Here is an 18,354-nt window from a genome sequence, read left to right as displayed (position 1 = left end):
CTTGAACCTGTGGTTCTTAAAATAAACTAAGAAAATATATTTTTCTATATAAAAACCTATTGGCCTGGAGTAAGTCTGTGAGTGTGTGTTCCTCATTTGTTGCCTATGTGTGTGTACAACAAATGCTTAACACTACCCTCTGATAAGCCTACTGCTCGACCATACTACCACAAAATAGAGCATTAGAATTATCTCTTTTTGCCACTATCTTACCTCTAAGGGGAACCCTTGGACTCTGTGCACACTATTTCTTACTTTGAAATAGTATATACAGAACCAACTTCCTACAGGGGTGAATTCTCATTTTAGATGGTACATGTTCTAAATATAATAGCAATAAAAAAATAAGTTACACACTTTAAACAACACACAGTGGTATGCGAGGAGCAGAGCACCAAAGTTGTTACCAGGCTTAAAAGCTCCATAGCTCAAGCTTGCAACACCTACCAAATAACCAGTTATCACCAGCAGTCGTTGCCCATCTCTAGAACAGTGGCCATTCTCTGGGCAGACCTACAGCCTTCCAGCCAAATTATATTGTATTCACCAGTGAAGAAGTTACCACATCTAGGCCAACTGTGCTCGTTTCACTTCTGTTCATTATCAATAATTATGTCGAGGACCAAATTATGCGACCAGTGTTAATGTTGGAACAGGAGTTTGCACCCCTGTCCTAAGTGCCTTACTTCTTGTGAAATTCCTATGGTGGTTTACTTTTGGACCTACCATCGTGGTGAGGTAGTGTGAGCAGAAGGTACTAGGCCTGTCCCTAATGTGTGGAACAGAATCTGACCTGTTACCTCAACCTGAGTGCCATGAACACGGTCATAAAAAAAAAGCAGACCACTGTCTGCTCCAATGGGTGCATCACGTAAAGCTTTGGTGGCCTTTTATTATTGAAATGTGGCCAGTCCATTTTTCTCTGTCAGCGAGTGTGGCCTACTGACAGCTCGTGTGAAGTACCACTGTTAAGTGAAGATCTAGAACCTTATGCTGACATTTCATACACATGTTGAGAGCATGTGGTGCGGGTGTGATAGCAGGAATGTGTGATTATTTTGGACACCCTTAGTTTAGCACAAGATGGAGGATGGGGCCAGCTTCCCCACCCAACAAAAATGAATTGCATGCACTCCTGTGGCTGGAGACACTGAAGTGAGGTGGGGATGAAGCCAGAACAGCATTTAGAAATAATATTAAAATTTTGTTAGCAACGAGCTGCTGATTACGTCTTTCTGAGCACTAGCAATTAGTGGATGGAAGGGGTGAGGGCGGGACTGCAGTTTCGGTTGTTCAGCGTGAGGAACTTACAAAGCCAGGCCTGTCCTTTTGTCTATCCCACAGTTACTGCTTCAAGAAGGATGATTACAGCAGAGTTCAGAGTTAGCATGCTTCACTGTCCACTTGTATTGGGTACTCCTGCTTGGAACCAGCCCATCCACCTATTGTGAGAACCAATGCGTCACACAAGGGCAGTGTCTGGAGAGCAGCCAGAGAATGGCACTTGAAAGAGAACCACCCCAAACCGTTTTTTGAAGCTGAAGACGGTGGATCAACATCCCCAGTCTGGAAGAAGTGTGAAAAGTGAGCACAAATCAGCCCTTTTTTCTAGTCCCAAGTTCTAACTGGCCAAGGTAGAGACTGCTCTGAAGAGCATTTCAAGTACAGAGCACTGATATCTGCTGAACCGCTAGTCTCTCAAAAGGTAAACGGCATCAACTGAAGTCTGCAGGAGCTGCTGAGGGTCTGTTTGTTGCCTAGAAGCCTACCTGTCTGCAGAAAGAGGGAGGGAATGTGCATGGTCCTACAGGATGTGCATTTGACAACAAGAGGCCTAGCATGCTCCCAGAGAGATACACACAGAGAAAGCAGACAGCATTAGAGTGTGAAGCCAAGAACTACCCATGACGTGAGTGGGTCTTCCACACATTTCGCACAGTTCCGGCTGAGAAAAGTCACACACTTTACCAAATCAAGAGTGGCAGTGTCTGCTGAGAGCCATGCACTAGTGTTACTGACGCCAGAAAAAAAAAAAGAAAACTCATTGCTGCTAACTGGAGCCAAGTCGGCCTGCGAGACTCCAACCACCAAGCAAGACGTAACTTGATGGCCCAGGCCCATGGTAATATAATCATTGATATACGCTGATGCAGAGGAGAGAACTTCAACGATTGAAGGGATGGATGGGACGTGCCTCTCATATTACCCAATTTGTGAGACAATCACACAGGTACCATGAGGCTTCAGTGATTACCAAGAACACACCCAAGGATACAACCCTGCTTTTGTTAATCTGGAAAGCGTATTTCCTTTCCCCCTGTGCCTGTTTTCAATGGATTTCTGCCTGCGATCGTGGAGCAGGAATCCATCATTAGGCACCAGGGATGTTCTTTTCAGTTTGTTTGGGGAGCGATCCCTTGGGCAAGGGTCACTCCCCTGGGGGCATACGTATATCTGTGTTTCAGGCCCCCCTGAGGGCAGAAACCCACTAGACACCAGGGATTCGGATTTCAATAATATTTTTGGGCAGAGATCCCTTAGGCCTAGGTCAATTTTTTTTTTTTCGGTTTTGGCCCCCTGGAGTAGATCAGCCATGTTTTCAGCCTACTTTTTTTTAGGACCAACTGCTCCCAAGACACCGGAGAAGTGTGTTTTTTTTTTTTGTTTTTTTTTTCCTTTGTGTGTTTTTTTGTGTGCTGGGGGTGCACCCCCTTTGGTAAGGGTCACAGAACTGTTGGCCATTTGGGAGAGGGGGGGGGGAGGAGGGGGAGAAGAGATTAATTTGTGGTGAGTGGGCAGCCCCTTTGACAAGGGTCGCCCCCCCCAAAGGAGACAACCGTAGGCCATTTCTGCACCCCTTGGAGGCAGATCGGCCTATTTTTTTAGGGGGGCAGAATCCACTTGGGCACCAGGGATCTTGTGTGTGTTTTGTGTGTGTGTGGGGGGGGGGGGGAGGCGGCCCCTTTGTCAAGGGTCGCCCCCCCAAAAGGGGGCACATTACTGATGGGCATAGACATTTTTTTTTAGGCCCGGGGCAAAAGCCACCAAGACGCCAGGGATTTTTTTTTTTTGTTCCCCTATGTTTTTGTGCTGGGGGCACAGAACTGTTCCCAATTTCTGCACAGATTGGACTTTTTTTTTTTTTTTTTTTTAGGCCTATCTGCCCCCATGGGGGGCAGAATCCACTTAGGCACCAGGGAGAGAGAGAAAGAGAGAGAGAAAAAGAGAGAGAAAAAGAGAGAGAGAGAGAGAGAGAGAAAGAGAGAGAGAGAGAAAGAGAGAGAGAGAGAAAGAGAGAGAGAGAGAAAGAGAGAGAGAGAGAAAGAGAGAGAGAGAGAAAGAGAGAGAGAGAAAGAGAGAGAGAGAAAGAGAGAGAGAGAGAAAGAGAGAGAGAGAGAAAAGAAGAGAGAGAGAGAGAGAGAGAAAGAGAGAGAGAGAAAGAGAGAGAGAGAGAAAGAGAGAGAGAGAAAGAGAGAGAGAGAAAGAGAGAGAGAGAAAGAGAGAGAGAGAAAGAGAGAAAAAGAAAAACAAAGAAAGAAATAGAAAAACAAAGAAAGAAAGAAAAACAGAAAGAAAGAAAAAGAGAGAAAGAGAGAAAAAGAAAGAAAAAAAAAAAGAGAGTGTGTGTGTAGGGCGGGGGCACATTACTGATTTTTTTTGTTTTTTTGTTCTGAAAGCCACTTAGGAACCAGGGAAAATTTGTAAATTCTTGGTGGCAGGGAGTTTATCAACTGGCGAAGTATTTGTGATTATAACAGTTTATTTCTTCTTTTTGTGCTAGTTCAAAGCTTTTGCTTCCTTTGCTGTGGATCCTTGCGGTTTTGGCAGTAGTTGCATGTTTTAGGTAAGTAAAAACAATTTACTCCAAAGGAGTATTGTTGACATGCGTGAATGACATGTTTGTAGGTGGTATACTAAATGCAGGATTGGGTGTGAAATTGTCCTTAGATTTGTGCACAATTATATTTGTGTTGTCTTATGTCTAATTTGCTTTTCTTTTTAGTGGGATATCATTTGTGATTGCTGTGTCTATGCAGAGTACAGTTGCTGGTGAGTCTAGCTTGTTCATACAAGTGACTGGTATAGTTTTTTAGTACATAACTCTTTGTGATAAAGCCACTTTGTTTATTACTTGTTTTAGAAAGTGCTGGTTGTTGTTGGCAATCCATTTGTTGTAAGAAAGGATCATGGCTAGCCTAGCGGTTGCTCAGCACGTTGTTGACATGCTCTTTAAGTCGTCTTCTGACCATGTGTATGAGGCTGACTCTGCATGTGAGGCAGAGGATGAAGTGAGAGATTCTGGCAGTGAGTTTTCTGTCAGAGAGGAATCTTCAGATGAGGAGGCCACTCTGAGTGCAGAAGAAGGGCCTGTTTTTAGAGGACACTGATGTGCAATAGTGCCGCGGGCTAGAGCTGAAAGGTTTCCCTTTGGAAGGGCTGACTCCTGGGTTGCCCCAAACATGGAGCAGCCACAGTTGCCTGCCTTTACTGGTCACCCTGATTGTGACAGTCTTTTGAAGGTTAGGCCTGTCCTTGATCATTTTGTAGAACCAGGAAAAGAGATAAGTGTGGACGAGTCTTTGGTTTGTTTTTTTTAAACAGTACATTCCCGATATGGAATTAAACTGTATATGCTGTCAGAAAGTAGTACAGGACACGTGTATAATTGCCAGGACTACACTGGTAGGGAGTCCTGTATTGATCCCCCTGGTTGTCCGCCCACTTTTGGAGTTAGCGAGAAAATTGTGTGGGAACTTGTTAGATGACTGCTTAATGAAGGTCACCATTTGTACGTAGATAATTTCTACACTGGAGTGTTCAGAATGGACACTGTTGCTTGTGGCACAAGCCGTTCTAACCGGAAAGGCTATCCAAGGGAGCTTGTCTGTAGAAACTTGAGAGGGGACAGTGCAGTGTAGTGCCTTGCGGAATGATGAGCTGCTAGCTCTGAAGACAGGAGGGACGTGTACATGCTAAGTACCATCCACAATGAAAGTACTTCCCCTGTGACTGTTTGGGGGTCGGGTTGTCGAAGTGCGCAAACCTGCTTGCATTTCGGACTACAATAAGCACATGGGTGGTATTGACAGAGCAGATCAGAGGTTGGAACCTTACACTGCTTTTTGTAAGTCTTACGTGTGGTATAAAAAGTTGGCCATACATTTATTTAATTTGGCAACTTTTAATGCTTTTATGGTGTTCAAGGATTGTTCACCCGAGTAAAGGATGAAATTTGTTAAATTTCAGGAGTCAGTGATAGAGAGCCTTATTGTGGTGGAACAGCAAGAGTTCCTAGAGTAGTAGTGGTGGAGGATGTGGCTAGATTGAAAGATCGCCACTTTCCTGATCACATTCCTCCCACTCCCAAAAAAGACTTGCCCACTAAGAAATGTAGAGTCTGTGCTCGAAGAGGTACCCGCACTGAGAGCCGGGTGGACTGCCCCGATTGCCCTTCAGAGCCTGGGCTGTGTGTGGCTGGCTGTTTCAGGAGTTACCACACCAAAAAAAAAATTCTGGGAAATACTGTGAGCGTAAACTGCCTATTTTATATTTTCAGGTGTTCAGTTCCACATTTCTGTCATGTTTTCAGTTAGAACTTTTGTGTTTGCAGTTTTGTACTTATTTTATAATTAGGTAGTGGTTTCTTTGTTGTTTAAAAACAAAAGAAAGTGATGGCGGTGGAGTGGCGCTTGGCTGGCGGTGCCAGTCAAGCGTCAGTCCACACACTCCCAACAGCTAGTGTGATTGCTGTATAAGGCATGTGGGCATATGTAAGTGATGGGCCCATGAGTTGCACGTCTGTCTATGCGAGTGTTGTAATGTGCTGGGCCCGTGGCTGGTGCCGTGAATGGTCTTGTGCATGTCATGTATGAAAGGTGTGTGAATGGACTGTAAAGCGGTTGGTGCCTTGTCATGCCTTTACAACTCACGAGTTGTGAGTCATTAGTTCAGTTTTTTGGCCTTTCAGTTATTAACAGTGCATTTAATTTTTGCGAAATCTCTTGTTAATAAAATTTGATCTACTGAACCATCATTCATCCTCATGCCAAAACCAACCAGTATGTGTGGTAAAAATGACAAAACCTGCTTGCTGTAACCAGGCGTCGCAGCACACACGTGACACGCTAGGTATCTCAGCAGGTGGGACCCCGATGATGAAGCATATCACCAACTTAGTTGGTGGGTGAATCGTCTTTTTAACATAACCAAAGTGTGTTTCTTTCCACAGTTTTAGTGTTTGGAACATCACTGAAGTACGTGGACACATCAAAATGATCTATTATACAAAAACCTGTTTTGGGGGGGGGGGGGGGGGCGGGGAAGAGGCACCTTTGTTTTTGGTCCTGGGTGTGGCCTTCATCTAGGGAAACCTACCAAACCCAGACATTCTTTAGAACTAGACACCCCAAGGAGTCCAGGGTGGTGTGGCTTGCGTAGATCCCCCAACATTTTCTTACCCAGACTCCTCTGCAAACCTCAAAATTTGCTTTAAAAAAAAAAAGAATTTCCTCATTTTTCTTTGTAGGATCACCGCTCCGGCACAAATTCCCTACTCCCCAGCGTTCCCCTCAGAGTCACAAGTAAAAGGATACCTCACTTGTGTGGGTCCCCAAAGCAGAGTCAGCCTAAAGATGTATAAAAGAAAAATATGTGCTTATCAACTCGCTGTGCTATCCCCTCAACCTCTACAGGTTTTTGCCCTTTTTATGTTCCAGGCACCTGGGCCACCCACACAAGTGAGGTATCATTTTTATCGGGAGACTTGGGGAAAACACTGGGTGGAAGGACATTTGTTGCTCATCTCAGATTCCAGAACTTTCCTTCACCGAAATGTGAGGAAAACGTGTTTTTTGGCCATATGTTGAGGTTTGCAAAGGATTCTGGGTAACAGAACCTGGTGAGAGCCCCACAAGTCACCCCATCTTGGATTCCCCTAGTCTAGTTTTAAAAAATGCACAGGTTTGGAAGGTTTAATCAGGTGCCGGCTGAGCTAGAGGCCAAAATCCACAGCTAGGCACTTTCCCAAAAACACGTCATATTTCAATGTGAAAATGTGATGTGTCCACGTTGCGTTTCCTGTCGCAGGCATTGGTACCTCACTTGCGTGGGTAGGCCTATTTTTATCGGGAGACTTGGGGGAACACAGAATAGCAGAACAGGTGGTATTGCCCCTTGTCTTTCTCTGCATTTTTTCCTTCCAAATGTAAGACAGTGTGTAAAAAAAAAAAAAAAAAAGTCTATTTGAAAAATGCCCTTTAATTCACATGCTAATATGGGGACCCCGGAATTCAGAGATGTGCAAATAACTGCTTCTCAACACCTTATCTTGTGCCCATTTTGGAAATACAAAGGTTTCCTTGATACCTATTTTTCAGTCTTCATATTTCACAAAATGAATTGCTGTATACACAGTGTAGAATGAAAACCCACTTCAAGGTGCTGCTCATTTATTGGCTCTGGGTACCTACGGTTCTTGAACCTACAAGGCCTATATATCCCCGCAACCAGAAGAGTCCAGCAGACGTATTGTTATATTGCTTTCAAAAATCTGACACGCAGGAAAAAGTTACAGAGTAAAACATAAAAAATAGCTGTTTTTTTTCACCTCAATTTATTTCAGCTGATATTTTCTGTGGGAAACACTTGTAGGATCTACATAAATACTCCTTGCTGAATTCAGAATTTTGTCTACTTTTCAGAAATGTTTAGCTTTCTGGGATCCACCATTGGTTTCACGCCCATTTCTGTCACTAAGTAAAAGGAGGCTGAAAGTACAAAAAAAAAAAAAAAAAAAAAAAGTAAAAACGGGGTATGTCCCAGTAAAATGCCAAAATTGTGTTGAAAAATGGGTTTTTCCCATTTGTCTGCCTGTTCTTTAAAGCTGGGAAGCTGGTGATTTTAGCACTGCAAACCCTTTGTTGATGTCATTTTCAGGGGGAAAAACCACAAGCCGCCTTCTGCAGACCTTTTTTTTATTTTTTATTTTTAAACAACATTTTTGCTGTAATTTGGCTAATGTCTTGGTCTCCTTAAGGGGAACCCACAAACTCTGGGTACCTCTAGAATCCCTAGGATGTTGGGGAAAAAAGTACGCAAATTTGGCGTGGGTAGCTCATGTGGAGAAAAAGTTATGAGGGCCTAAGCGCAAACTACTCCAAATAGCCAAAAAGGTCAGGTACCTGAGGGGCAAAAGGCCTGGCAGCGAAGGGGTTAAAGTACTTGTTTTACAAAATGACAAGCAGTGGGCTGGACACTAACGTATTGTGTCTGTTGGTAAGCTGCTGTGTTTTGATCCCTTGCACTCAAAATCTTTCCGTGAAGCCTGTGACTTCTCACCCTCACTACTTTAAGTCAAGAGTAACACAGGGCACCAGTGGTGTTAAACGACATTAATCACAACGGTTTGGAACAAGTAGACCTTGTGCTCCCCGAGGCCCCTTGGATATGGTTTGACAGCTACAATAAATGCGACCCTTTCATGGATGGAAACCCAGGGAGTATTGCCTTTTTTCTTCCATTTGAGCAAGCTTAAATGATCTGCATAAAACTGACAAAGTGTACTCTCTCAGCCAATGTCAAAGTGGTACTATCACGCAAAAACCATAATTTCAAAATACACAAATATGGCTTGGTGGATACTGCGCCACAGCAGCTTACCCCAACCTGCACTACTCACATTTTCTCCAATCTGTAGTGTATTCTGTAGACCTAACAAAAACGTATTAGCTCAAAAAGATCAAAAATAGTTTAAAAAAAAGTTTGCACAGACTACAACTTAGTGTGACAGCAACAATTTACTAGTCACCTTTCCACAGCTTTATTTCTCCAAGGAGGCACTTAAGAGTGGCATTGTATAAACATCAACCATGGACAGGGTTAAGGCCTTTAGTCTGCAGTATTAAGCTAAAAAAAGAGCAAATGTAATTAGGGCAAACTGGGACACAGGAACCGATCCACGGAATGAAATGTTTAGTTACATTACTTTTTCATTACGGGAGGCAGACAGGTAGTGTTAAGAAAATATAATTCACGTTAATGTGTTTCGGTGAGAATTTTTTTTAATTAATTACTGGCGAGTAAGACTTTGATTACGATCTGCTAAATGAGGATGTTTTCTTAATTAAGAAATCTATTTTTAGATCTGGCCAAAAAAAACAAATAGAGCCGTCCCCCACCCTCATGTTTTCCAAATAATAAAAACACATACGAGATACACACAAATTAGGTTCCAGCCAATCCTCTTCATTCACTGGTCACTACAAGTGTCATTTTTGATTCACTTGTGGTCCGACTCAAACAGTATGTGACAACGCGATACACAGTATGTGTACCCAATAGCTTTTTACACTGCAATTGACAGCAATTTGATGTGTGCATCCACCTAAAAAGTGTCCACTTTAGTTTGAGGAGTGGAAGGTCATCCACCGTTTTTATTTCGGTTCACGTTTTCGAGATAAGAAGTTATTATGGCGACCGTTCCACCTTTTATTACTTTTACACGTCTAACGCCAATTGCTTGCGTTCCCAAAAACATTGTAGGCTTACGAAAGAAAAGGCTTACTTATTTGTTTTGTCAAAGCTTGTTCAGCAAGCGCGTGATAGCAGAATAGGCCGCTGAATCTCTTCCAGCCTGTAAACCACACAAGCAACTCAAACTTCCGAGGACAAACAAGAAAGCTCAGACAGTTACATGGTGCTTAGATTACCCACTCCGGGAATACATTGCCCTCTCGACTGATTGTATACTCCCAAAAATGAGAACTGATGTCTGGAAACAGATTACAACCAAGCTTTAGTTCTGAGCAGTTTTATCCAGGTGGGCGATAGTGTGCAACAGGCACTCTCAAACATCCGCCCCTTCATCTTGGATGGCTGGTGCTGTCATGGCTAGGCCTCACCTCATATATCCCCTAACTTACTAGCCAAGCGGTACAGTCTTGGCTAACAGCCCCAGGTAAGTCCCCCCTACGTGCCCCCGTCGGTCTGACCTCGCTGATGCTTAAAGGGTTCCACGTATGAGACAGGCTAGTGGGAACACTGACTGGGTAGTACTCCGTGCTTTAAATGGAAATGTAGAAGCGCAGGTAAACCTCTTCGCTCCTGAAAAATGCTGGTACTATCCCATTATTGCAGCAGTGCTGAGAAGTGCAGGTACTCTCCCCTTCACATTGAAAAAGTGCAGGTTCTCAGTATCGGACGGCACCTGCGCATCTAAAGCACTGGTTATACAATCAGAGCTCGTGCCCCAGGCATCCAGAGCGGGTGGCACTGGCCTGGGTGGACCTGCGTGCTGTCTCCCCCACTGACTGGTACTACCCGGCCTGAAGCTTTGCTCCTCACCCCTCCAATACACCCTAATAACGACGCGCCTGGAACCCCTGCCCCAGCCACTGTCCAGGCTGTGCACCTGACTGGCACTGGGCCCCGCGGCCCCCTCCGGGGTTTGCCAACTGACAAACACACAGATGTGGCACAGGCGGCTCTGCCAACACCACTCCCCCCGGGTCCGCATGGCTGGGTAGACCCCCGTGCTGTCCAGGGCGCCGCCGCGGGGGGAGGCCGGACCTAGGGGGCGCGTGCCCCTGCCTCCTGGCGGGCGCAGAGCTCGCGTGACCTCCCTCCCCGGTGGTTCCTTGGCAGGGCACGGCGCTGACGCAGCTCCCGCCGCCAGTTACCTCTGCCGGGGGTCTCGGTAGAAGCGTCCCTCTCGCTTCAGCGGTAAGCAGGTCTCGCGGGGTGTGTGGCCCAAGCCGGATCAGCCTAGACTGGAGTTAGGCAGGCCGCGCAGTGGTAACCGGTGTCTTTCGTGCGCACGTACCAGGGCTAGGCGAGCTCGCTTTGACAGACCTCGCCTGGTACCCCTGCAAGCATATGGGAGATGTAGTTTCTTTGTGTACCGCAACGCATTCTAGCGAGACGCCTAAAGACTATCTTTCCCAGAAATCCGAGCAGTCATTTCTGAGCAAGTCTGAGCCTTAGAGTTATCATAAAAGGATCTCGGGAAACGGAGTCTGTGATTCCGCTCGTCTGTCTCATACGAGCGTGTCTTAATAACGCCAGAACTCGCTCTCCCATCATGCTTTAGAGTTAAAGAAACTGGACGTCAAACACGCATGTAGGTGTTCCCCTTCATCCCGGAATAGAGAATGACGTCACTTGCGTAGGAAGGGATTTCTGACAGTCGCCGTAGGCATGGAAATAGAAAGGGGGATTAGGGAGGCCAACATTAAAAAAATACTCCCGCCTGCCTCATGTCATCTCAGGGAAACGTTTATTATAATTTAATTTAAAACTCTCGGGATAATATCTTTCCTAGCTTTGCGACGACATTTTAGGTTCTATTAAGGAAAAGGAAGTGGAGGATTATGCTTCTAAATCTTTACTATGCATAAATAGCAGACAATAAAAAATAGTAAAAACAGTAAAGGAACTATAAACCATGAAGCATTGAACCACGCTGAAGTGATGCCGCACTCGAGACAGGTAGAAGGATATACACTTTATTAGGTAAGAAATACAAGTAAACAGGCCCGTTGCAGGGAGAAGCTCAGGCTCAACTGACACAAGGAGGCTACACCTACTAGAACATGGAATCTCCTTAGGTCAGCATCATAGAACATTCTAATAAGGAATAAGAACATGAGGGCATTCTAATAAGGAATAAGAACAACACACTACACATCCCCCCTCTTACCCAATTAACAAAAAAAACGAATAAAAGGTAAATAAGAACAAGGAACATGGAACTACCCATGCGAATTGGAAGAAAAAGTAATAAGTCCTAACACATAATCTTTTAACCACCTAGGTGGTGTCACTTTCCTTTTTCCTTCCTGCACCTGAACAGATTCACACGAATCATCACTTCCAGAGTCACCCTGCTGCACCTGATCGGATACACTCAAACCTCCATTACTGAAGTCGCCTCCAGAGCCACACACCGCATTCTCCTCTTCATTCAAAACACGACCCTCCATACTTGACGCATTGTGAATCATATCCCCCTCCTGGAACCATTCCGTCCTTTCCTTCTCATACCTCTTATCATTATTGAGATCTTTACTACAATCAGGTTCTTGTCCATCTCTAAGTAGCACTATACGCTTAAGATTCCATACTCTCCCATCACTAAGTTTGACGGCATTGTGCAAAACTTCCATAACCCGTTTGGGATTGAAATATTGGCTCTCACCCTTCCTTACCTTATAAGGTTTTTTAACCCTAACCCAATCTCCTATGTTAACTACCACTGACTTGACATGGTGGAGCTTGTCATAATAAGACTTCGACTTCTCTAGTGACCTGTCCAAATTGTCCCTTACCTCCTCCATAAGCCAGTGTTGGATACCTGTTTCTACCAACCAGGCAGGGTTATGTTTGCTCCTCGAACTTCTTCCCCTCATAATGAGGAAAGGGCTAAGTCCTGTTGTAGGATTTTCAGTTATCCTATACGCCCACAATGTCTTGAAGATAGCAATGTGCCAATCCTCACCACCATCCATAGCACATTGAATGACACCTTTGATAACTCTATTGAATCTTTCTACTGCGCCATTGCCACTGGGATTGTATAAAGAAGTGGATTTGTGCTCAACCCCCACTCTCCCAAAATACATCTTAGCTGCATCCGACATAAATTGTACACCATTGTCACTCAGTAACTTAGAAGGAATGCCTTCAGAAAGGAAAACCTTATCCAAAAACTCCAATACACTGATAGTATCTGCCCTTTCCAATATACCAATTTCAGGCCACTTCGAAAACAAATCAATAATAATTACTACATATTCTTGAGAATTACCCACCGGCCTTAAGAGAACTACAGCGACATATTCCCAAGGTCGCTTGGGTAAGAATGTCTGCAGCATAGGTGGTCTTAGTGTACATAAAATCTTGTCAGCAGAAGAACGCACATGGCAAGTTCTGTCAAATTTTTCCACAGATTTGTCCACCCCAGGCTACCAAAACAGCTCCTTCACAACCGATTTAGTTCTAACAACGCCAAAATGGCCTTCATGACACAACACTAAAATTGCTTCTCTCATCCCGGATGGAGGAATAATTCTATCACCCCTCCAAACAACATTTCCCACAACAGAAAGTTTGTTCCTAACTTCCCAAAAGCTTTTGCATTGTTCAGACAACTGATCCTTCTTAGGCCACCCTTCTAAAACATATTTCAAGATAGACTGTAAATTGGTGTTGTAGGAAAGTACCATCTTGCCTGGCATGTTACCCCCATAATTCACTGTATATATGTTGTTTTAGTTGTATGTGTCACTGGGACCCTGCCAGCCAGGGCCCCAGTGCTCATAAGTGTGCCCTGGATGTGTTACCTGTGTTATTACTAACTGTCTCACTGAGGCTCTGCTATCCAGAACCTCAGTGGTTATGCTCTCTCATTTCTTTCCAAATTGTCACTAACAGGCTAGTGACCAATTTCACCAATTTACATTGGCATACTGGAACACCCTTATAATTCCCTAGTATATGGTACCGAGGTATCCAGGGTATTGGGGTTCCAGGAGATCCCTATGGGCTGCAGCATTTCTTTTGCCACCCATAGGGAGCTCTGACAATTCTTACACAGGCCTGCCATTGCAGCCTGAGTGAAATAACGTCCACATTATTTCACAGCCATTTACCACTGCACTTAAGTAACTTATAAGTCACCTATTTGTCTAACCTTTACCTGGTAAAGGTTGGATGCTAAGTTACTTAGTGTGTGGGCACCCTGGCACTAGCCAAGGTTCCCCCACATTGTTCAGGGCAAATTCCCCGGACTTTGTGAGTGCGGGGACACATTACACGCGTGCACCATACATATGTCACGACATATGTATAGCGTCACATAATAACTCCGAACATGGCCATGTAACATGTCTAAGATCATGGAATTGTCACCCCAATCCCATTCTGGCATTGGGGAGACAATTCCATGATCCCCCGAATCTCTAGCACAGACCCTGGTACTGCCAAAACTACCTTTCCCGGGGTTTCACTGCAGCTGCTGCCAACCCCTCAGACAGGTTTCTGCCCTCCTGGGGTCCAGCCAGGCTTGGCCCAGGAAGGCCGAACAAAGGACTTCCTCAGAGAGAGGGTGTTACACCCTCTCCCTTTGGAAAAAGGTGTCAGGGCTGGGGAGGAGTAGCCTCCCCCAGCCTCTGGAAATGCTGTGATGGGCACAGATGGTGCCCATCTCTGCATAAGCCAGTCTACACCGGTTCAGGGATCCCCCAGCCCTGCTCTGGCGTGAAACTGGACAAAGGAAAGGGGAGTGACCACTCCCCTGACCTGCACCTCCCCTGGGAGGTGCCCAGAGCTCCTCCAGTGTGCTCCAGACCTCTGCCATCTTGGAAACAGAGGTGCTGCTGGCACACTGGACTGCTCTGAGTGGCCAGTGCCAGCAGGTGACGTCAGAGACTCATTCTGATAGGCTCCTTCAGGTGTTGCTAGCCTATCCTCTCTCCTAGGTAGCCAAACCTCCTTTTCTGGCTATTTAGGGTCTCTGCTTTTGGGAATTCCTTAGATAACGAATGCAAGAGCTCATCAGAGTTCCTCTGCATCTCTCTCTTCACCTTCTGCTAAGGAATCGACCTCTGACTGCTCTGGAAGCCTGCAAAACTGCAACAAAGTAGCCAAGACGACTACTGCGACCTTGTAACGCTGATCCGGCCGCCTTCTCGACTGTTTTCCTGGTGGTGCAAGCTGTGGGGGTAGTCTGCCTCCTCTCTGCACTAGAAGCTCCGAAGAAATCTCCTGTGGGTTGACGGAATCTTCCCCCTGCAACCGCAGGCACCAAAAGACTGCATCACCGGTCCTCTGGGTCTCCTCTCAGCAAGACGAGCGAGGTCCCTTGAACTCAGCAACTCTGTCCAAGTGACTCCCACAGTCCAGTGACTCTTCAGTCCAAGTTTGGTGGAGGTAAGTCCTTGCCGCCCCACGCTAGACTGCATTGCTGGGTACCGCGTGATTTGCAGCTGCTCCGGCTCCTGTGCATTCTTCCAGGATTTCCTTTGTGCACAGCCAAGCCTGGGTCCCTGACACTCTAACCTGCAGTGCACGACCTCCTGAGTTGTCCTCCAGCGTCGTGGGACCTTCCTTTGTGACTTCGGGTGAGCTCCGGTTCACTCTTCTTTGTAGTGCCTGTTCCGGCACTTCTGCGGGTGCTGCTTGCTTCTGAGTGGGCTTTTTGTCTTGCTGGACGCCCCCTCTGTCTCCTCACGCAATTGGCGACATCCTGGTCCCTCCTGGGCCACAGCAGCATCCAAAAATCTTAACCGCGACCCTTGCAGCTAGCAAGGCTTGTTTGCGGTCTTTCTGCACGGAAACACCTCTGCAAGCTTCTTCACGACATGGGACATCCATCCTCCAAAGGGGAAGTTTCTAGCCCCTGTTGTTCTTGCAGAATCCACAGCTTCTACCATCCGGTGGCAGCTTCTTTGCACCAACAGCTGGCATTTCCTGGGCATCTACCCACTCCCGACTTGATCGTGACTCTTGAACTTGGTCCCCTTGTTCCACAGGTACTCTCGTCTGGAAATCCATTGTTGTTGCATTTCTGGTGTTCGTCTTCCTGGCAGAATTCCCCTATCACGACTTCTGTCCTCTCTGGGGAACTTAGGTGTACTTTGCACCCACTTTTCAGGGTCTTGGGGTGGGCTATTTTTCTAACCCTCACTGTTTTCTTACAGTCCCAGCGACCCTCTACAAGGTCACATAGGTTTGGGGTCCATTCGTGGTTCGCATTACACTTCTAGAGTATATGGTTTGTGTTGCCCCTATCCCTATGTGCCCCCATTGCAATCTATTGTGACAATGCATTGCTTGCACTGTTTTCTATTGCTATTACTGCATATTTTGGTATTGTGTACATATATCTTGTGTATATTTGCTATCCTCATACTGAGGGTACTCACTGAGATACTTTGGCATATATTTCATAAAAATAAAGTACCTTTATTTTTAGTATATCTGTGTATTGTGTTTTCTTATGATATTGTGCACATGATACCAGTGGTATAGTAGGAGCTTCACTTGTCTCCTAGTTCAGCCTAAGCTGCACTGCTAAGCTACCTTTTCTATCAGCCTAAGCTGCTAGACACCCCTCTACACTAATAAGGGATACCTGGACCTGGTGCAAGGTATAAGTACCCCTTGGTACCCACTACAAACCAGGCCAGCCTCCTACAGGTGTCTTCCTCCATTTTTTTCCACCAACAATCTTTGCTAAGTGCGGGGTTACCAGAATCCTGTACCATAGCAACACTCCACTCACACCACGGATCATCAACACACACCTCCAGCAGATTAGGTAATCTAGATAGACAATCCGCCATTACATTATTCTTACCAGGGACATACACAATATGATAAGTGTAATCCTTTAAGCACATGGATAGCCTTGAAATTCTTGCCGAAGCTTGTACGCTACCCTCACATGTAAGTGATTTAATCAAGGGTTTGTGGTCGCACCTAATAGTGACGACCTTGCCCCACACAAATGCTCTGAAGTGCTCCAGAGCCCAAGCACAAGCTAAAGCTTCTTTCTCAATAACTGAGTATTTCTCCTCAGATGGAGACAAAGACCTGGAAGCGAATAGTATAATTCTCTCATTTCCATTCTTATCCTTTTGAGACAAAACAGCCCCAAGACCTTTGTTACTTGAATCCATGGTAACAAAGGTATCTAACTTGGGATCAAAACTTCCTAAACATGCTACTTTGCTCAAGTCTTTTTTTACGTTCTCAAATTCTTGATTACATGTTTCACTCCATGAAAATGAAGAATTTTTTTTAAGTAAAGATCTTAAGTTGTGCACCTTGCTGGCAAAATTCGAGGTAAATTTGGCACAAAACTCTGCCATGCCCAAAAATGACCTTACCTTTTCCTTAGTCATTGGAGGTGATGCACCCACAATAGCATTCACCAAAGATGCCTTTGGTTTAACACCATCACCACTTATCTCATGTCCCAAATACTCCACACTTTTTTTTGCAAATTTACACTTACTTAGTTCCACCGTTAACCCTTCATCCCCCAACACCTCCAACACATGTTCTAACCGCTCATCATACACACTTTTATCATTTCCAAAAATCAGTATATCGTCCTGGAAGCACATAACCCCCTTGGTTTTTCCAAACAGTTTGTGCATTAAACGTTGAAAAAATGCTGCAGCGGATGCAAGGCCGAAAGGCAACCTCTTGTATTGAAAGCACCAAAAAGGTATGATGAAGGCCGTTAGATTTTTAGAATCCTCAGATAAGGGAATCTGATGATAAGCAGACGATAGGTCAATAGTGGAAAACCAGCATGCTCCCTCCAGACTAGAAACCATTTCCGTAATCTTAGGTAGGGGAAACCGATCAATCAGAATATTGTTATTCAAGTATCTTAAATCTACACATAAACGGATTTTCCCATTGCTGCGTCGAGCTATAACTACAGGCGAAATCCATTCTGAACTTTTGATTGGTTCTATCACATCCATTGATACCAATTTGTCTTGTTCTTTTGAAACTTCTTCTCTAATCATGATCAGCACAGTTCTGACTTTATTAATTTTGGGTATAGCTTCCTTCTTTAATATAATTCTGTGCTCAAACCCAGTCAGTTTCCCAAAGCTTTACTCAAAATTCTTGGAAATTTTGTTTCTATATTGGACGCCAAGGAATGATCATCAACCAGCATCAATACTTTTTCCTTGCTATTTGGGTCCAGGATCATCTGCAACTGTCCTTGATCCTTCCAACCCAGAACAGATGGCCCTTTTTTAGCCACATATAGTTTCCCTCTGGCGTTCCTGTTTTTAAATGTAAATACTAGCCATCTAAATCCCAACAGATACATTTTTTCTCTGGTGTAACTTTCTGGCTGAATTTCCGGTGGAGCCAGTTGTTTGCCAATTTTATTCCCAAAGGATTTGTTCCATACATCCTCATTCACAATTGTGAAAGGAGAGCCTGAGTCCGCATACATTGTAATGGGTACTCCTCCAATTTTCATGTCACAAATGGGTTTTCCTTGGGTGTTTACCTCCGTTATGTTAAGAATGAAATTCTTATCCTCATCAGATCTTCTGGACTCTATTGTTTTCTCTTCCATATCACATTTAACAATGTTTTCACCTTTATATGTACACTTAACTGTTTTCTTTTTGTTTTTACAAACTTTTGCGAAATGGTCCACAATCCCGCATTTGTTGCATCTTAATTTTAAGGCAGGGCACAATTTGGAATATGCTAAGTGGTCCTTGATACCGCACCTGTAGCATCTTCTTTCATTTTCTCCACTTTGTAAAACCTTCCCAACTTTTCGATTTGTCACCTTATAAATGCCATCCTCATTTT

The 18,354-nt window shown here is 44.8% G+C and overlaps 1 protein-coding gene across 1 annotated transcript in view; it reads right to left on the bottom strand.

Annotated features, from left to right (window-relative positions):
- KPNA1 (karyopherin subunit alpha 1) overlaps positions 1-10,851 on the bottom strand; it is a 181,930-nt gene extending 171,079 nt beyond the window's left edge. The window contains exon 1 of the mRNA XM_069202718.1: positions 10,677-10,851. The gene's annotated coding sequence lies outside the window, so the exon portion shown is untranslated. The remainder of the gene's footprint in view (positions 1-10,676) is intronic.
- Positions 10,852-18,354: the final 7,503 nt, after the last annotated feature.

Source organism: Pleurodeles waltl, chromosome 8 (genome assembly GCF_031143425.1).
Source record: "Pleurodeles waltl isolate 20211129_DDA chromosome 8, aPleWal1.hap1.20221129, whole genome shotgun sequence".
NCBI classification, from domain to species: Eukaryota; Metazoa; Chordata; class Amphibia; order Caudata; family Salamandridae; genus Pleurodeles; species Pleurodeles waltl.
The sequence above is the reverse complement of the archived record's forward strand: the minus strand, read 5'-3'. Positions and strand labels throughout refer to the sequence as shown.